The sequence below is a fragment of the Falco naumanni genome, chromosome 3, assembly GCF_017639655.2.
Source record: "Falco naumanni isolate bFalNau1 chromosome 3, bFalNau1.pat, whole genome shotgun sequence".
NCBI classification, from domain to species: domain Eukaryota; kingdom Metazoa; phylum Chordata; class Aves; order Falconiformes; family Falconidae; genus Falco; species Falco naumanni.
The window spans coordinates 77,870,165-77,889,037 of record NC_054056.1 but is presented as its reverse complement, the minus strand read 5'-3'; the positions used below and the strand labels follow the sequence as shown (position 1 = coordinate 77,889,037).

Below are 18,873 nucleotides of genomic sequence, written 5' to 3'. Positions count from 1 at the left end.
ATGAAGGAGACAATATAAGAAAGCAAAGACTGTTGGGTGGGAATATTGCCCCATAATATTTTTGTAGACAGCTGCAGTCACTATCACCTGCAAGAATCAGAAGGCTTCGTCCCTAGTGCTAGCATCAGAAAGACATAGGTGCATTCTGAGAAAAATAAAGCAGATTTGGACATCAGAATCCCCGCTGTATCCTCTGAGGTGGGTTGTGGATAGTCCTTCTTGGAGGTGGTACAGGTGTAAGCAGCAGAAAGGCTGCATGTTAGCACTGATTGCACTGAAAGGTCATATTGGCTGGAACTAATAGTCTTTCATTGTATAACCCACAAGTTGCTTATTTTTAAGATGAACAAGTAAGTATTCACACACAAACTCTCCAGGAGTACAAAGACCTGAAAGAAAGGAAAGAATCAGGTAAATCTTGCATATGGCTTGAATAAGGTTAAAACTTCAGTCAGAACTTCAACTGGTGAAGTAAAAAGCTACATAAGAATGAGTTTATAAAAAAAATAACATTGTGAGCAGTGCAGTGAGGACACATGTGAAGCAGTTTTAATACTGTGTCTGTGAGATGAGACCTCTTCTTCGCTAGCTGCAAAAAAACATACATTGGCTTGCATGTTTTTATCTAGTATTTTTCTTTTGCAAGTAAATTTTAATGATCTATTAATACAGAACGGGCAAGCATTTGGTCTAGGGGTATGAAGACTATGTATTCTCTTATGTCTGTTTCTGGCTTCCTTCCTTTCCTCCCCAAGTCAGAAGCCTGATTTATTAACATTTTGTGTTTTTCATTTTATGTTTAGAAGTAAGAATGGTCAAGATGAGACTAACAGCTTCCCTAGCTGGGTTCTGTGTCGACTCCAGGGGCAGCAGCGGGTGCGTGCCAGGGTGTGCACGGCAGGAGAAGTATGCACAGACACATGCCTTTTGCCTCTTCCAGATTATTCAAATCTGTGACTCAGGTGTTTTCTGGATTATGAGCAGTATTTTATTTTTTTTTTTAGACTTTCCATCCATGGATTTTACTAATTGTTTGGTTAACATTTCAAACTTCTAGTTCCTACAGTATGGTTTCCACAGACACCCTGCCAGGCTTTAGTTAAAGGACAGCCCTTTAAAGCCTATGAGATCTGGACCAAGTTGATTACAATATTGCCTTCTTGTACCCTGAAGTTCAGCATTTTTATTTCTCTTGTTTTCTGGCCCTTGCTAGATCTTTGAGTGACTCCAAAATCTATTCCTTTCTTTTTTAGCATGATGAATGCTAAAACCACTGTTTCATTCTTCATCCTGTTCTCCTTTCTCTTTCTCCCCTTCCCAGGAAATTATCTCAGGCATCTCTGCCCACCTGGCTGGTTGGGAAGGTGTCTGCTGTGCTTTCACTCAGAGAAGGGACCCACTAGCTGACCACTGGGTGTTGCAGGCGCATCATGGATGGAGCCAGTGCAACCACCAAGCATTGCCTCCGCTCAGCCACAATGTCAAGCTGGGCAGGGGAGATGAGCATCCTACCAACACAGGACTGAGGATGTTCTGATGGTTAGAAAACTGGCATGTTACTGGGATTATCAGCTCCATTCTTGAGTCAAAAATAGCTTCTAATTAAGAGCACGGGCCTTTAATATGTCAGTGATGTCTTTAAAATGAGAAGCAGGCATTGCTCTGTGTTTTCTGGGAGCACAACTTGTTTAAAGCCTCTAGGAGGACATCCCTGACTCACTAGCTAGCTGTAAGGCAGAGTTGAACTGATGGCTGATGTTTGTTTTCTGTGATGAAACTTCCCATAGATGATATTGAAGGCTGAAGAGCCTTTCCAAGGCAGACTGGAAACATAAAATATTTTATGTAAACAAATAAGTGGACTGAATGCTGTACAAAACAGCATATTACAGAGGCTGTAAGTATTTTGCCACATTTCCTACACAAACAACCAGGCTCATAACCATTTATGCCACCTGTAATTAAAAATTAGATAATCCCAGCAATTTGAGAAAGTCTTATATGATTAATATCCATTTCCTAGTTGCTTGCTGCAGTGAAAGATAATTAATTGTAAAGACATTTTTAGAAGCAATGCAATAATCTTCTCTAACCAAAAGCAAATGTTTAAAAAGTAAGAAAATTGATAATGCAATTAATTATGTGGATATTACAATAATCTAACCTCCTTGGTAGAAAGTTGGTGCCTAGGGACAGTATTATCCACACATTAAATTGAAATGAACAATAACATTCTCTTTATCATTACAGCCTAGGAAATGGCAGATGTAGCGTAGCTGCAGCCCTACAGACTTGCTTAGGTTGAGATTTCCAAGGAGTTCTTGAAGATGTGGGTCTGTGTTCATGGGTAGATACTCACAGAAGGTCTGTCTCTATATATCCTGAAAGGATGCTTCAGCTAGAGATTTTAAGACTTGCCCTGAATGTATTCATAGGCTTTACATTGTAACAATGCTCCCAGATTTCATTTGTAGATTTGTATCTAGGTGATGGGTTAATGATGCTGTGTCCACCTCCTTTGGAGCTTTAACCTGTGTTTTAAATACGTTAACTCCGCAAGTAAGCACTCTGAATTAATTTTTGTTAATTGTAAACATTATATTTCAAACTTGGCCATACTATTTCCAAAACAAACCTTAATGGAAACCTAAGGAAACAATAAACATAAACACTTAATTTTTTAAAAGCTCATTTACAAGAAGATAGATAAAATATATTGTTGATAGTAGATATGGAAAATAACACAGAGTTACTGCAAGCTGTTGTGCTGAACATTTTCTTGAAGGACTGTAAACTCTTAACCAATCGGGTATATGGTTATAATTTACCTACAGTATTTTGCTAATATTACAGATGGCAGTAGAAGCTCAAGATTCAATTACTTATCTGATATTCAATTAGACTTCAACAGGTTGCTTATAACAAGAAAACGAGCATAAGTCATATCAGTGGTAACAGTAAAATGATAATGCACAAGTAGGTAAAATACAAAACTGATAGTAACAAAAATGGCAGGAATTTAGTTAGCTCTGTATAGGTGTGTGTAATAATGTTATGTTTTTATATATAATGTGAATGTGTGCTTGGAGAGAGGTCAATATGAGCTTTATTAGTAAAAATGAAGAAAACAGATCTGTTGCAAGTAGTAGGAAAAAGTTTGCCTGAAATATAGAAAGGTAAAAGGAAGTTTTTGTGGTTGATATGTTGGGTTTTGATTTATTTGTGTGTGTACAGACATATATTTCTCTGATCATAAGTAGTCTTTGCAGCAAACCATGAAGTGTCTGCTGTGTGATTCTCTTTCATATGGAGAATCAATGTGCCGTTCAGAGGAAGAGTATCATGTGCCAGCTTGTGCCCTGTTATTGGGATGTGGAGCAGCAGAGGCTCAAAAGCTGAAGACAACATGAAGGAGTGGAGATTTACTAAATAGTTGCTTTGTAAGAGCTTTGCTGTGTAAGTTTTGAACTTGGTATCTGATTTCTGTTGCCTTCCAGCTGACTTCACGTTGTGGCACACACAGTATCTCCTGGGCTATGCCTTTACCAAGGGGAAATCTGGATTGGGAGGAGCTTCTGTGGGTTTCAGCAGGTATTTGTCAAGAGAACCCGTGATTCTCCTTGTTATAGTTGAAATGGGGCTCAAACAAAAAAGGGTCATTTTTTAACCCTTATTTGGAAACTGTCCCAGATTCCTGGATTAAGTGAATTACATCAAGCTTGTTCTTACTTTCTTTTAAGGTCACTGTGTGGCCTGGCTCTTGGCTTGAGTCAAGATGACTTGAGCTAGCAGAGCTGTAGCAAGACTTGGCACTGTGGGCAGAGTCCATGTTTCACACAGTGCTGTCCATCAGTTCAATAAGGAGGTCATCACCTGCAGCAGGTGGTTCAGAGGTAGCTACGTGTCATCTTTTCCTTATAAACACACTTAGAGTAAGAAGTCTTCGAGCTACCCAAGCATCAAATCACATGGAAATAAAACTGAACCCAACAAAAAACCTCAACAACAACAGAAAAACTCACCTTTGGACATTTAGATCCGTAATCTGTAAATAGTTGTGCACTTAATTCTACAGTGTGGTTGAATTAAGCATTTGCTTATGTTCTGCAGGGTTTGGAGCCATATATTGCATAGTGCCTAAATTTGTTGCTGGCATGTTAAGACCACGATATTGTAATGTACGTGTCCTGAATTATATAATACTACTGAGCACCCTTTCTAATTTTCTTAATGCTGTGAGTCATTCGGCTTCTGGGCATTAGTTAAGTTGTTACATAGATGATTTCCCTCATAATTGTAGACAGTTTTGCTGCCTTGTTTTTCTCTTTTTCTTTGGCAAACAGGATTGTTTCACTAGTGGTAATAGAGTTGCCTGTTGCTATTGTGAGTTTAGCCAGCTGTGAAGCTGCACTTACATTTGTTATTACCCTGCACTTGGTTATGAAATGTAGCCTATTAATTATTTCACTAAAATGTAACCACTGGGCCCGATCCTGGGGGATACTCCACTTTCTCCTGCTGCTTTACATTTCCGTTCATTTTAATGGCAGTTCAGGCTGTTCCTTTATGTTTATGTGTAATTTCCCATGGCTGTCACTGCTTGTTCCTTCTAGATACTTCAGTCAATATTTTCCAGTGTTGATTAAATTCAGGTTTGTGCTTAGGACCTGTCATTGTAACTTCTAATCTCTTATTTCCCCCTGTTGATTAAATTCCGGTTTGTGCTTAGGACCTGTCATTGTAACTTCTAATCTCTTATTTCCCCGGATGCTATAGTTGAATATTGAGGTGTACAGGGATGGAGATCAGGGGTACAGCACTTCTGATTCACTGTGGAGCAGCTTTCCAAAATAATACCCATCTTTAAGCATTAAAACATTTGACTTGCAACCCACCTTCACTGCTGCATTTGACATAATAGCTCCATTTTGATTTTTTTTCCTTTGGCTCTGATTGGTATTGCGATGGACTTGTTGGGAAGTTAATAGCTATCATGACAATTTTTATTTTCTAAATGAAACAATGCCCCCTGGTGCTCTAGGATTCGAGAGGTCTGATTTTACGGTCAAAATAAAAATAAAACCAAATAAAATCTTTTCAGACAGATACTTCTTGTCCCTAAATCTGCCAGCTACCACTCAAATGCTGTCACTGTCACTCACAGGGGATGGGGAAGAAGACTGTCAGCACTGAGCAACAAAGAGAACTCACAAGGAGAGTAACAGGGAATAAAACCACACTTGAAAAGAGATGCACATTGATTAGGCAGGGTAAAGGCAAATTGCAGAAGAGAAAAATAAAATTAAAGGGTCAAGACAAGAAACAGTCTAATGAAAGGAACAGTCAGAGAAAAGTAAAATTAAAACTGTCTGCTTAATGAAATGTAAAATCTAGATGGTGATAGAGAAGAAGCAATAATATTAAAAAATGGAAGTACTTTTTTATAAAAAGATTGAATTTATTAAAGGTATTACAGAAGAAGAGGACAAAGAGGGTAAGTGTGAAAAATATGCAATCAAGAGCATTAAATTAAAATGGCAAATCTACAAAGGAAGAGAACACAGAAGCTATAAATTAAGTGCATGAATACTACAGAAATTAGTAGAATAAATGTAGTGTGATATTTTCTGTACACTAACAAAATAGATTATCAATGCAGGAATTTAAACTGAAGTCCCTCCAGAGTAAAAATATACGCAAAGCTGATAAGCAATGAAATGAAACAGTTGATCTCTCTTCTGTCTAGACTATCATTCTCATTTGATTCTATAAAAATTAGGACACTAAATTACAAAATTATTCCTGATGGGCACAGCACGCATGTGAACCACAAGAACATCGCTTGTCCTGTTTGCAGACAGCGTACTCCAGCGCAGCATGTCTTCTTGCAGCCTTGCAGCTGACAGGAGCCTCAGCTTTTGAAGACCAATCAACAGAGCAGAGACTGCTATGAATCACTATCTCAGATGGACTCTGGGGCTATGAACACTATCAGAGCTATCTGTAAAGCCAAAACAGACAGAAAAAATGAAGGCACAAGAAAGGCGAAGGAAACCACCCCATTGCTGCAGCTGCAGGATGTGTAAACAACCTGTGCTTTCAGGGTTTTTTTCAGTCACAGGCAAGGGTAAAATAGCACAGCTCAGAAGCAGGGATGTCTGAAAATGGCTTTAAGGTAGCTTTATATTCCCACAGTCCTGGAGCAGCAATGAGTCAGTCAAGTCCCTCACTGCAAGTTAGATTGGCCTGGAGGCTGCTCTAAATAATTCTGGCTGCCAGTGACCCTGCAACAGCAGAGAGGGATTGCTGGGGCATAGCAAAGTCTTGGCTGTACTTCTCTTCCTTTGGCCATGTCCTCTAGCCCAGCCACAGGAGCTGTTGGGAGGGGAGTGAGGGGGAATGGGGGGAGAAGAGAAGGGAGAGCATAGAAACGGCTGTGGTGCCTGTTCTGCTGGAAGACCTCTGCTTCTGCTGTGGCTGGCAGAGGTCCAGTGGCTGACTGGTGGGAACTGATCCCAACACAGGCAAGAGAAGTTCTGTGGCTGGGCAATGGCTGGGTGCAGTGGTAGGGTTTATTTTCAATAATCTGCTTTTCAAAGGCATTTTTTGAGAGTTCTTCAGATTATGTAGAGTCCTCTTTCTCCAGGAATCTCATCATGATGGTGACTGGTATGTAGGTCCTACACTTTGGCAGGTGTTCATATTCTGTGACCGCCACAGTCAGTTTTGTTAGTGCACCAGTGTTAATCAGGTATTATCCTTTACACCGCATCATTTGGCCTAGCAATAGCAATATTTAAATTAATGCTGCTATGGATTTATACCATTGAGTCTAGCTCTTGATTTCAATTGGTTTTTATCTACCTGCTCTTATAAACTAAGTGCATATCCCAGACTGGGAGAAAAACATGAGACTGTGATTGGATTTTTTCCTTTCTTTTTTTCTTTTAAGAAGAAAATTACAAAGAATATAAATGTCGAATATCAGCAATAATTTCTTGTTCACTAATTCTAACTCCAGATAATTACATTTTAGATTTGGATGTTTTGATGTTGTTGTCAGTCACCTCTGAGGTGATCCTATATGTGATGGAAGCTGCAGTTAAGAGTGATGTGTTTCCAAATTCTTCATTAATGTCCCAATCTTGCTACTTCAGTGTGATCAAAATGTTTGTGGCTTAGCAGATCATGGTGCTTTCCAAGCCAAGGGGTATACATTCTGGAACCTTCCCTGTTTCCCCACTAATCAGTGAACAGCCCAACCTTACTAATGAGTAGCCATCAGAATTTGAATGCTATTGAACTGATTAGTAATGACAGGTAATTGAGTGGGCTATAAGGGGAGAACCTGCAACAGAAGAAAATTTATTTTCTGTTTTAATAATACCTTAAAAGCAGTTCCCAAAATTTCGTTTTCAGTCAACTAGGTATTCCGTGATATGCAACAGAAGTAGACTGATTTTTTGAAGTACTGAGCAAGACCGTTGGTCTTATAAGTAGTAGACATCTCCTATCTTGCATATCTCTGCAGGCATGCAGAAACATATGTATAACCCGCACATCCAGTGCAAAGGATACAGTTTATACATCCAGATCTATTTTAGTAAAAGTGTAAGGAGGTACCATCCCCACTGACTAAACCTCCATGAAGACAGAGACAGAAGGTCACAGACACAGCCACTCACTGCCTCTAGTTATTTGAGGCAAAGGGATGTGATCCCTTGACCAGCAAATTGTGTGAGAACAGTAGTTTGTAACTACAGGTGTGGTGTGCACGTGAGGAAGCAGAAATGCTAAAATCCATAATGAAATTTAATGCCATTGATACTGTAGCTTATAATGGCTTGGCTTCTTCTGATTATTTACAACAGAAGTTTTTAAAGGAAAAAGAAAGATGTATGTGTTGGTTGGATGTGTGTCAGCACTGGTTGACACATTCAGCAGCTGAGGACTGGATCTTCAGAGTGTAAATTCATTTAGCTCAGTTAATGCCAGGAGAGCTGTGTCAGGCTGCAGTACTTTAAGCTCTGTCCTGAGGACACCCAGTACCATCAGCAGGAACCTCTTACACAGGATCAGTGGAGTTCCTTGGAGAAGATTTGGTGCTTTCTTGCCAGGAGCTTCAGCACCGGCAGTGGTCCTGAAGATCTAGTGCTGCCAGAAGAGACACATAACCTCTGTCTGTTGCCTTTAATCACAAGTGAGGGGAAAACTGTTTCGTGTTATTTTAGAGTCTGAAAACTGCTAACATTACAAATTGTTGAAGATCATCTGATATTGTGTCTTCTCCCTGGCCTTTTTAGGTAGTACAGATTGCAGCAATTAATGCTGGCATGTGGGAGATTGTTCCAGTCTCTTATCTGTGTCTATCCAAACACAAAGACCTTCCTACAATGGTGAGCATTTCATCCCATCCACACTATTGTCTTAAAAACACCTACCAGTTCACTAGGTTGAGCAGTCTTTGCAGCTAGTTCTGGTTCACAAAACAGAGGAATATTTATGGTAGCCTGGGGGAAGTGGTGAAAACTGGATTTTCTCTGCACTCCCAATTAATGCATAGGACAGTACCAGGGAATACTTCCAAATGTATTCCTTTCCATGGGAGAGCCCACTGAGCAGGTATCTTTGATTTAGCAGCAGGATGGAGCTGAAATCATGTCCTGACATGCAACCATTTTGGTTTATTTAATAGCTTAATTTTTCCTTGAGGATTGATGGCTTACTCTGTCATTTATTTGTTTGAGATATTTTATGATCTGATGATTTCTCCTCACATATTTTAGTCAGGCATATTATGTATCATTGTTGCTTTATGTTTTCTATTACTGTGAATTAATTTTTCACACAGTATCTTCATTTAATTATATAATACAATCACGTGCATTTTGCATGAATAGGAAGAATCTGCTTTAATTTAGCCTTTATATATTTTCCTATCTTGGGTTTTCCAGTTAAAATTCCCAAGTTTTTTGTTTTAGCATAACAATAGTCATATTCATGGCTTCTTACATTATAACAAAAGCACTCAGATGTTATTTCATAGATTGACATAATCAGCTTTGTCTCTTAATTAGAAAAGAGAATAAAGCTGTTTAAGGGTGTCAATAAAATGACAGATGTATCATTAACAGAAGGCTACACTGGATCAGAATGGTGCAAGTGCTAGAAATTGAAATGTTAAATTTTTTTACTGATAACCTTTCATTTCTAATCTTCATTTTCTTAGGGTTTTTTTCTAATTGAAAAATAATAAAGCCAAAGGTACATAATACAGCATATAAATGGAACCATTTTTGTGATGGAGAACTTAAATTCCTTCTGTAAAAACGCAAGTTTATAACCAAAGTAGAGCTATAGATAGGAAAACCTGTTACTCAGGATTCCTGCCTACCCTCAGAACAAAATTCAGCATGGCCAATGCACAACCTTTGGCCATGCCTTTGATGCACTCCTCTCCATCCCTATGATGTCACCAATTGCTCATTAACAACAGGACAACATGTAGATTTTAATATGAAATTCAGGACATACCCCGTACCTTTCTTCTCGGTGCAGCACACAACATGAAATCTTTTCATCATTAGCCTGAATAGTCAGGCTAGTGTTGGACCTCAGTGAGTCCTTATTTTGCACATTTCTCCATCTGTTTATGATGCTGTTGATATCTACCCTTTGGTATAATGGAAGTCCATTGTACTTATAAGACACAGTGGCCTTCAGTTGGAACAAATAAAAGTTGCAGAATCTGACTGAATTCCAAATATTCAAATACTGGGACAATGGGAATTACATACTTTGGAATTCAGGCATACAGATAGAAATAAAATTGCAAGCTGCATCAATGATCTCTCTGAGGTGGCTTATGCCAGCAGGGTCTGACATCCAGGGCATGCACAAGACCCAACATCTCATATGAACTTTACTAGCAACAGCTAGAGGATTTTCAGACTTCCTACAGATCCAACTATCTACTGGCAAGCAACATTGAGGTCCTTCTAGGAAGAAATCTGGGCTGTTGTGTCTGTCTGTTCAGCATCAGTTATATGACAAAATTTGAGGTGCAAATGGGCTAGCTGCCAGGTCAGTTTGTCAACCACACAAGAGAGCACCCCTGAGTGCACTCTAAAATACCTACACCTACAGTTTTCTGTACCAGATGAGTGGGTGTATAGCCAGCCTCAGAGGCATTTCAGCAAGGGGAATGATGAATGGATGAGGCACTTGGCCGTGATCCCAAGTTTGCATCCATTTTTGCACAGTAATATTAACATGGATGAGGTGTCCTAACTCTGTCTCTTTCTCTGGCTGCATCCACTTTCTTTTCATTAGAACCTGTAAAGCTCATTATCTCCCCAATAGAAATGTTTAAAACTTTTAAGATTTCATGAAGCTTTGACACTTCAATGAATGTTGTGTCCTGTGTATAGACAACTGCTTCATTTGTTGTTTGGGAATCAGCATTTAATTACGTGGGGCTTCAAAACAGGTGTAATAGTACTCCACTGGAACAGCTAGTTGGAAAATATTGAACATTTCTTTAACAAAATTATTAACTTTCGAATTCAAGCCTCTTACATCATTTACATTATTTACTTACATTAAGTAAAATGGAAATTGTGGTTAACTGCACCAGAGAGTTTAGATCTACCCTTGAACCTAAGTAGGGAATTACTCGGTCGCTGAGGCAAGTGGCCCCGGTCCCTGTACATCAACAGGGGAGCACTGTAGCATGGCGCACAGCGGGTTCCTGAACAGGAGAACCTCAGAGGGAGCTGAGAGACCCACCAGGACCCCCCAGCTTGCACAGCAGCAGCTGATGGGACCCAGGCAGGGCCAGGGGCAATGGTGGCCAAGCCCCCCACACCTATAAGAGAAGCCCTTGGGGAGCACAAGCCACAAGGGCATGGCAATGCAGGTTGCGCAGAAGGGCATGCAGGAGGGGTGCTGAAGCCCTGCCAGCTCGACCAGGGCGCGGCGGTACCCACCCAGCAGGGAGCCACGGCCTCTCTCAGCTCTACACCCACCACAACTGACACAGCTGCCCCGGCAGAGCCCTGATGGCAACACGCTGCCAGCCAGGAGCCAGGCTGCCGGCTGTGCCCTGCTTTTATACCAGCACCAGCCGCAGCAGTGGGCACAGCTGTGGGAGTGTGCCTGGGGAGAGGAGCCCCCACTTAGTGACAGAGCCCCGCGGGGGGTGGGGAGCACGAGGAGAGCAGGGAGCGTGAGAGAGAGACCCACCGCTGGGATCACCCCCTGCCCTCCCTCGGACAGGCAGGCAGGATGAATGATATGGAGGAATCTCTATCCTCTCTCCACCTGGCTGAGCACAGTGACTGAAGGAATAGGGGACAGTGGGACAAGTTCCTGCCCGGCACAGCGGGCCATCTTCTCTGTGCCTGCCCCACCAGCCCAGGTGCCTGTGCACAACGGGTATGAGGCTCTGCAAGTGGAACCCAACAATAGAGTACGATAGCTCATCTGACTTGGAGGTGTTGCTGAGGTTAAGCTGGCTTATGCCCTGCATCAAAACTACTTCCATAAAGAAAAAAAGGTGGGCTGTTGTCAGAGGAGATTCCCTTCTGAAGGGAACAGACAGCCCAGTGTGCAGACCGAACCCGCTCAGGTGGGTCTGCTGCCTCCCTGGGGGCCAGGGTAAAGGTGTGAAGAGAAAGCTGCCTGCCTGGGTACAGCCCTCAGACCGTTATCCAGTATCGATTTTTCATGTAGGCAGCAATGAAGTTGCAACAAGAAGTCCAAGGACAATCAAGAGAGACTTCAGGGCCTTGGGATGACTGGTTAAGGGATCGGGAGCACAAGTAGTGTTCTCCTCTAGCCTTCCAGTTGCAAGAAATTATGGGGAAGGAAAGAGAATGAGCCAGAAGCTCAATACCTGGCTCCGAGCCTGGTGTCCACAGCAGGATTGTGGGGTTTTTGATCATGGGTCAGTTTATATGACAGCAGGTCTGCTGGCAACAGACGGGGTACACCTGTCTCAAAGGGGAAAAGGGTCTTTGCACGGGATTCAGCAGGGCTCACTGAAAGCTTTAAACTAGGTTTGAAGGGGGAAAGGGATAAACCCAGGCTCACTAGAGGTAAGCCTGGGGACAGCACACCAATGTTTCAGGGATGGTGTGCTAGCTAGGTCCTTCAGTCTGCAGTCTCAGTGGAGGTAAGGGATGGAGATCCATGTGGCAGCAAGGACACAAGGCTTATTGATGTGTTAGAAACCATGGAAACACCCAAGAATGGTCACATAGGAATTAGGGCTTCTCCCCTCAAAAACACGGTGGGATCAATAGCCCAGCTGAATTGCATCTACACCAATGCACACAGCGTGGGCAACAAACAGGAGGAGCTGGAAGCCATCGTGCAGCAGGAAAACTGTGATATAGTTGCCATCACAGAAACACAGTGGGATGACTCGCACAACTGGAGTGCTGCAGTAGATGGCTAAAAACTCTTCGTAAGAGACAGGCAAAGGAAAGGCAGTGTGGTCACCCTGTATGTTAGGGACTGTTTTGATAGCGTAGGGCTTAATGGTGGTGATGATAAGGTTGAATGTCTGTGGGTAAGAATCAGGGGAAGGGCCAACAAGGCAGATATCAGGGTGGGAGTCTGTTATAGACCTCCCAACCAGGGTGAAGAGGCAGCTGAAATACACTATAAGCAGCTGGGGGAAGTCTCGTGATTGTAAGCTATTGTTCTCACGGGAGACTTCAACTTCCCAGCTGTCTGCTGGAAATACAGTACAGCAGAGAGGAAACAGTCTAGGAGGTTCCTGGAGCGTGCGGAAGATAACTGCCCGACACCGCTGGTGAGGAAGCCAACTAGGGAAGGCACCCTGGTGGGCCTGCTGTTTGCAACCAGGGAAGGATTGTGGGCGACGTGGTGGTTGGAGGCTGTCACGGGCACAGCAATCACGAAATGATAGAGGTTTTGATTCTTGGGGAAGTAAGGAGGGGAGTCAGCAGAATGGCTGCCTTGGACTTCTGGAGGGCAGACTTCGGCCTGGTCAGGAGCCTGGCTGACAGGGTCCCTTGGGAGGCAGTCCTGGAGGGAAGAGGAGTCCAGTAAGGCTGGGCATTCTTCAAGAAGGACATCTTAAAGGTGCAGGAGCAGGCCGTCCCCATGTGCCAAAAGCCTGGAGTAAAGGAGGTTCAGGGGAGACCCTACCGCTCTCTATAACTACCTGGAAGGAGGTTGTAGCAAGGTGTGTGTCAGCCTCTTCTCCCAAGTAACAAGGGAAAGGACCAGAGGAAATGGCCTCAAGTTGTGCCAGGAGAGGTTTAGATTGGATATTAGGAAAAAACTCTTCACTGAAAGGGTTGTCAGGCACTGGAACAGGCTGCCCAGGGAAGTGGTTGAGTCACCATCCCTGGAGGTATTTAAAATATGTGTAAACATGGCACTTAGAGACATGTTTTGGTGGTGGAGCACTTGGCAGTGCTAGGTTAACAGCTGCGCTTGGTGATCTTAAAGTTCTTTTCCAACCTAAACAATTCTATAATAATATGAAATTTTGGAATTGGACAATATCTGTTTTTAAAAGAAAAATAAAGGATAATGTATTTCAGCAAATCTAGGACAGGCAAGTCTTGGACTTTTTAGAAAGATGATCTTTTATAAGCCAGGTTTTATTTTGTGTGGGAAACAACTTAGGAAAACAATTAAACAAGTATTCATTTTCAATTGTAAGGTCTCTGATTACAGTCCCCAAGTTGACATTTACTCAATTTAATTAAAAAAAATTGAGAATTGTATTTGTATTTTCTACTTCGTCTTTCACAGCAGAGGGATTTAGAACATGTTCAGATCTACAATGTCCCAGTTACTGTTCCATCTTATGATCTTCAGTTAATAGTATTTTACTTTCCATGACTGCAGAATGAAAATGTATTCTTGATTTACCTAAAACTGAAATTAGTTAGGTTACCTAAAACCAACGCAGATGTTGTACATTCCAGAGGACTCACTACAAATACAAGGCTGGGAGCTACACTTAGAGTTAACCTTTATGCCCTTAAACACAGTAGAGTTTACATAAATATTTAAGGACAGCCACAGAGCAATTGAAGGAATATATTTTCCAAGCATCAGACTATTGTTTTCAGGCAATACACTGAAGCTTTTAGATTAATAGATATTATATCTGTTGCGGGCTCAGCAGATTTTTAGGCTCAGGAGAGGGAAAAGCAGATGGGAGTACCCCAAGGGGGAGGTTGGACAGAGATTGCCTGTGAGACGCACAACCCACAGCCCAGCTCGCAGGGTGCCTGCATGGGTTGTGGGTGGCTGTGGGCTGCTCCACAAATCCACCCAGGGAGGAGAGGGCACAACCATCCCTCTTGTTAGTCCTTTCAGCATCCTAGGAAAAGCTGTGGGCATACAGAGAAGGCTGCAACTGTCTTCATTCTGATATTTGCTAAATAAAATTGAGGAGCAGCTGTTTTGTGGGAAATATATTTTAAATATTTTTTTTTTAATCCTTAAAAATAAAAATGTTTTAAGATACTTCAGAATTTCCCTTATAACGAGAGGTCTGCTTTCAGGCTAGTCCTACCCAGGAATGCTCAGTAAAATACTGCACTTCATATTTGCTCACTTCAGACTAGATGCTCCATCCTGTTGGTGTTACATAGCATGTAACATGAATTATAGAAGGGTGCTGCTCATGTGCATGGTAATGTGAAAAGTATCACCACTCAGCCCTAGTAAAATAAATTTGCAAGTAATCAGGTTTGTTGCTGCCTAATTGTGGCAGCTTGTTAAGGCAGGGACAGTACTTATCCAGCTATGAACTATGAGAAAGTCTGGCTTGAAAAAGACCCGTGTGTGCTATTGCAGGCAGGAGCAGAGCCAGAGCAGAGCTCAGGGAAAAAGGAGAAGAAAGGGCACAAGTGAAATGGAAAACAGAGGGGGGGGAGTTTTAGAAGATGAGGGATGTGAGGAAAGAGCACAGAAGCACTTCTAGGAAGAGGGAAGAAAAAGAGAAAGTTGTTGCAACTAGTGAGGAGCAAAAGACTGAGAGCACAGATTGCAACATGCATTTTTCTAAAATAAATCACCTGTAGTTTCTGCTGAGAGAACAAAATCAGTTCAGACGGAGAAATTGATATGTTAATATAGGCCGGTGGCCCAAGGAGATGAAGCAAGAGAGAATGAATGTGTAGTGGAAAGTCTGGTTACAAAACTCTCTTAATATGTGCAATAGACTTCCAGTAGCACTGGAAGGAAAAGAGGGAAAACAAGGATCTGGGAAGCAAATATGTGTAATAATTTGAAAGGGAGGAAGACCTACTAATTGTATATTCATCTCACAAACATTAACGCTTTTGAAACGTTCACCTCTACTATATTCAGTTGCTATTTTCCTGTGATATATGCATTAATGCCAGGATTAGCCACCTTCTCTCAGTATACAATTCCAACTTCAAGCTGTATTTACAAATAAGTGAACTAAGTAAGGTACTTGGGGTAGTTCCGTATTTATTCAGCTATTCAGACTATACTTTGGACTTTTTCAATACATTTTTGAGCAAAACATGTATGTCCTGACTGTTCATTCTGTAATACGATTCATGAAATGTCTGACATACGAAGCTCTTGGGGGAGAGGAGGGAAATTGCTTGCAGATCGCCATGTTCTTCTGTGCTTCCACTTGGGGAATGCATGGCCATAACTGTGGGAGTCACAAAATCATTAATTAAAAACTTCATAGCTGTGTTGCATCCTTTTTTAAAGATAAAATGCAGAATATTTTATCCATCTAAAGCTATGTGCATGCAGATTTTAAGACAGAGTGAGTGGCCCCGTTTTTCTCATTAAACTAATTACCTCCATAAATCAGGAGTGGGCTGCTGGTATTTGAAAATCCTGTGCATGGTAGACAGAGCAAGGGAGAGAACAGGTTTCTGCGGTGTTCTGTTATTGCCCTATAACAGTATATAATGCACTCGGGTCAAAAGGGTGGTGCTGATACTCACAATACCACCATGGCTGTAACATCAGAATTTTACAGCAATAAAATGAAATACTGCAATAAAACCAAAAGTTTGTGTTACCATTAAAAAAAAAATTGCCACACTACTCAATTTTTCCCATGGTGAAATTACTCTGTTTGCATATATGCATATATAGAAATAAGTATGCTTATAATCACATAATCTGTGTTCATAAATACATGTACACACACAGAGATATGCATTCCATGTGAATTGTGCCCACTTCTTGAAAATGGCTAATACTCCCTGGAAGGGGAAATGGAGAGAGGGAGTGATTTGATCGATACTAGTCAATCTCACAAACAGAGATCAATTTTGCAATGAACAGTGTAGACATACACTGTAGAGAAGCTGTTCTTATCTTCAAGACAGGTGACAACAGATGAGTATAGACAGACAGGAGAGCATGGTGGGGAAACTGGGCAAGACCCACCAGCAGCCTTGTGCATCCTCTGTGCCAGTGCAGTATGTATGTGGTCCACAGTGGTGACAGCGGTGGTGAGGATTCAAGAAGGGATTTGACGGAGAATGAACTGAAAGTGAAACCTAGTGGACAATATTTGGGCTAAGAATACGTTGCAGAAGATTAAAGCAGAGGCTCCCCAGATCTGAACAGGAGCTTGGTTTGAGAAGAAAGTTAACAGTGAGCAAGCGAAGGGGCTCAATGGTGGTGGCAGGTCCATGGACACATCCCAAGAGGGATGGGCAGCCAGGCTGGAAGTACACAGAGGGATCATGAGAAGGAGAAAAAAGTTTGCAGATGAGTGGGCCGGGAAAACTGACGTAAAAAAAACAAATGTGGGAAGAGACATGACAACTAGGGAAATGCAAGGGAGTCATCCTCGCTGTCTATCTGAGTGAGCAACTCTTAACTTATCTGTATCATTAATAAAGACCAGTCCTTCCAAAAAGCCCTTTCACTCCTTTTCTCTCTAGTGGTTATAGAGAACTTAAAAGATGTCCACCTTAACCAAGATACCAAACTTTTGGACAGCTCAGTTACGTGAAATGAAAAGTCTATTTTCTTTACCCTTTTTGTTCTGATGGACATCTGCATTTTTTTAGCATTCATACAGTTTTATAGGAAATAATATATTTATAATTTTTTTTTTACTTCTGAAATTATATACTACATACAAAATACAGTTACTGCACACCTGCACACAGAAGTGGCAATATCTTTCCATCTAACATTCTCCTCTCTTTCCTTGTTACCAGGGTTTTTTAAACATGATAATGTCCCATCACTGTTTCTGAGATTTCCTGAATTTATTTGTTTGCTCTTTATTACGTAAGGAACGATTTCTGCCTGTTTGAATACATTTCTGTGGGGAGTGCTGACATTCTTATCCACACTTCACTTGTCATTTCTAGGCCAGGCGGTTAATATGATTTCCTACTATGAGCTACTTACTGCGTACAGTTTTAACATGTGTTGCAGCAAGGCAGTATATTGAAGTGCAGAAATGGCTTATGAAAGAGATGAATATTAGGCGAGAGTCATTGGGTTCTCTTAGGTAAAGTCAGTTAATATGCAGCATAAATATGTTCCTGATAGTGGTAAAAGGGAATACTGGTGGACTTCCATTTTCTGATCCCATCCTTCCATTATGAATACAGGAGAAAAAAATGTTTATTTTTGTGGATAATACCAAAAGAGGAGCGGCTGCAAGTCTGCAGAAGAGGGATTAGTGTTCCAAATGGCGAACTGGAAAACACAGAGGACTAATCAACAGCATCTGGACAGGAGCACGATCTTTTCTCTGGGAATAGGCTGAGGGCTGTAATGGTTCCCAAGATGGATTTTTATCAACACGGTGGTGACTTTGCACAGAAAGCCGAGGTTGTGCTGGGAGGCAAAGCCAGGAGTATCGCCCTCAAGATGGAAGAGGTAATTGCTCTGGTGCGCTCAGTGCAGGACACTGCCATAGAGGAAGGTGTGGGCTAACATTAGAAAATCAAGAAAGGAGTGACATTAAGTATGTAGAGGTCTCAAAAATAGGTATGAGGAAATACTGGAAGAAGTTGAGGCTGTTTAACCTAAAGAAGAGTAAGGGAAAACATGATCAGTACCTTTAAATACTTAAGTGCTCCTGCAGAAATGAAGGAAATAATTGATTCTTTTATCCTTTGCAGGCAGAGTGAGAAGCAGTGGGCTTGAGGTACGGCATGAAGATAGATGTTAGATGTAAGGAGAAACTTTCTGATAATAAGGACAGATTGCTGGGGGAGACTGTAGAGACTCTGTTACTGGGTATCTTCAAGAACAGCATAGACAAATATGAGGGAAGATACAGGTGCACAGCACCCTACCTGGGATACAAGGTGTGGTATAAGTAACATCTTGTCATCCCTTCCTAGCCTATTTTTCTTTGATTAAAGCTGAATTAAGAAAGGAAAAGCCCTGGGCTGGACAAGTGATCTCAAATGTGAAATGAGATAGAATAACCTTGGGCTTAGTCAGGAGCAGTCTTGAGTAGTCATGGCTGCTCTCACTGTTCTCACCCAGAGCAGAAACAAAGTAGGATTTCAAGGGTGCAGCCGTAAGCACTAAATTTATATTGATTCTTAGTATTGCTGAATTATTGCCATATTGGTCAGGTCTTGTTTCTGCTGTAACTCCTGCCCCAGCTGTTATGAAACTTTACATTACATTTTGTGTAGGACCTCTCTGGGAATTTTCAGCCTCTAATAAAACCTGAGTCAAAAGGGCTTTTTCAGTGGGTTTATATTTTAAAACTGTTCAGATTACTCTTCCACAATGGTACTTATTTGCCTTTTGGCTTTTTAGGCAATATCCCAACCAGTCACTACAGGTAGTGGTTGAATTTATGGATGTGTCCTTCAACACACAAGTCTGAAGTGT

General features: G+C 41.5%; 1 protein-coding gene across 2 annotated transcripts in view; it reads left to right on the top strand.

The window, feature by feature from the left end:
* The window catches only part of LOC121084465 (cytochrome P450 7B1), a 126,376-nt gene that overhangs the window by 79,479 nt on the left and 28,024 nt on the right, over nucleotides 1-18,873 (top strand). Inside the window, exon 1 of one of the 2 annotated variants that reach the window (XM_040585911.1) lies at nucleotides 17,875-17,898. The exons of the other annotated variant lie outside the window; for it this stretch is intronic. The gene's annotated coding sequence lies outside the window, so the exon portion shown is untranslated. Of the gene's footprint in view, nucleotides 1-17,874; nucleotides 17,899-18,873 lie in introns of those variants that run through there. 2 annotated transcript variants of the gene reach the window in all.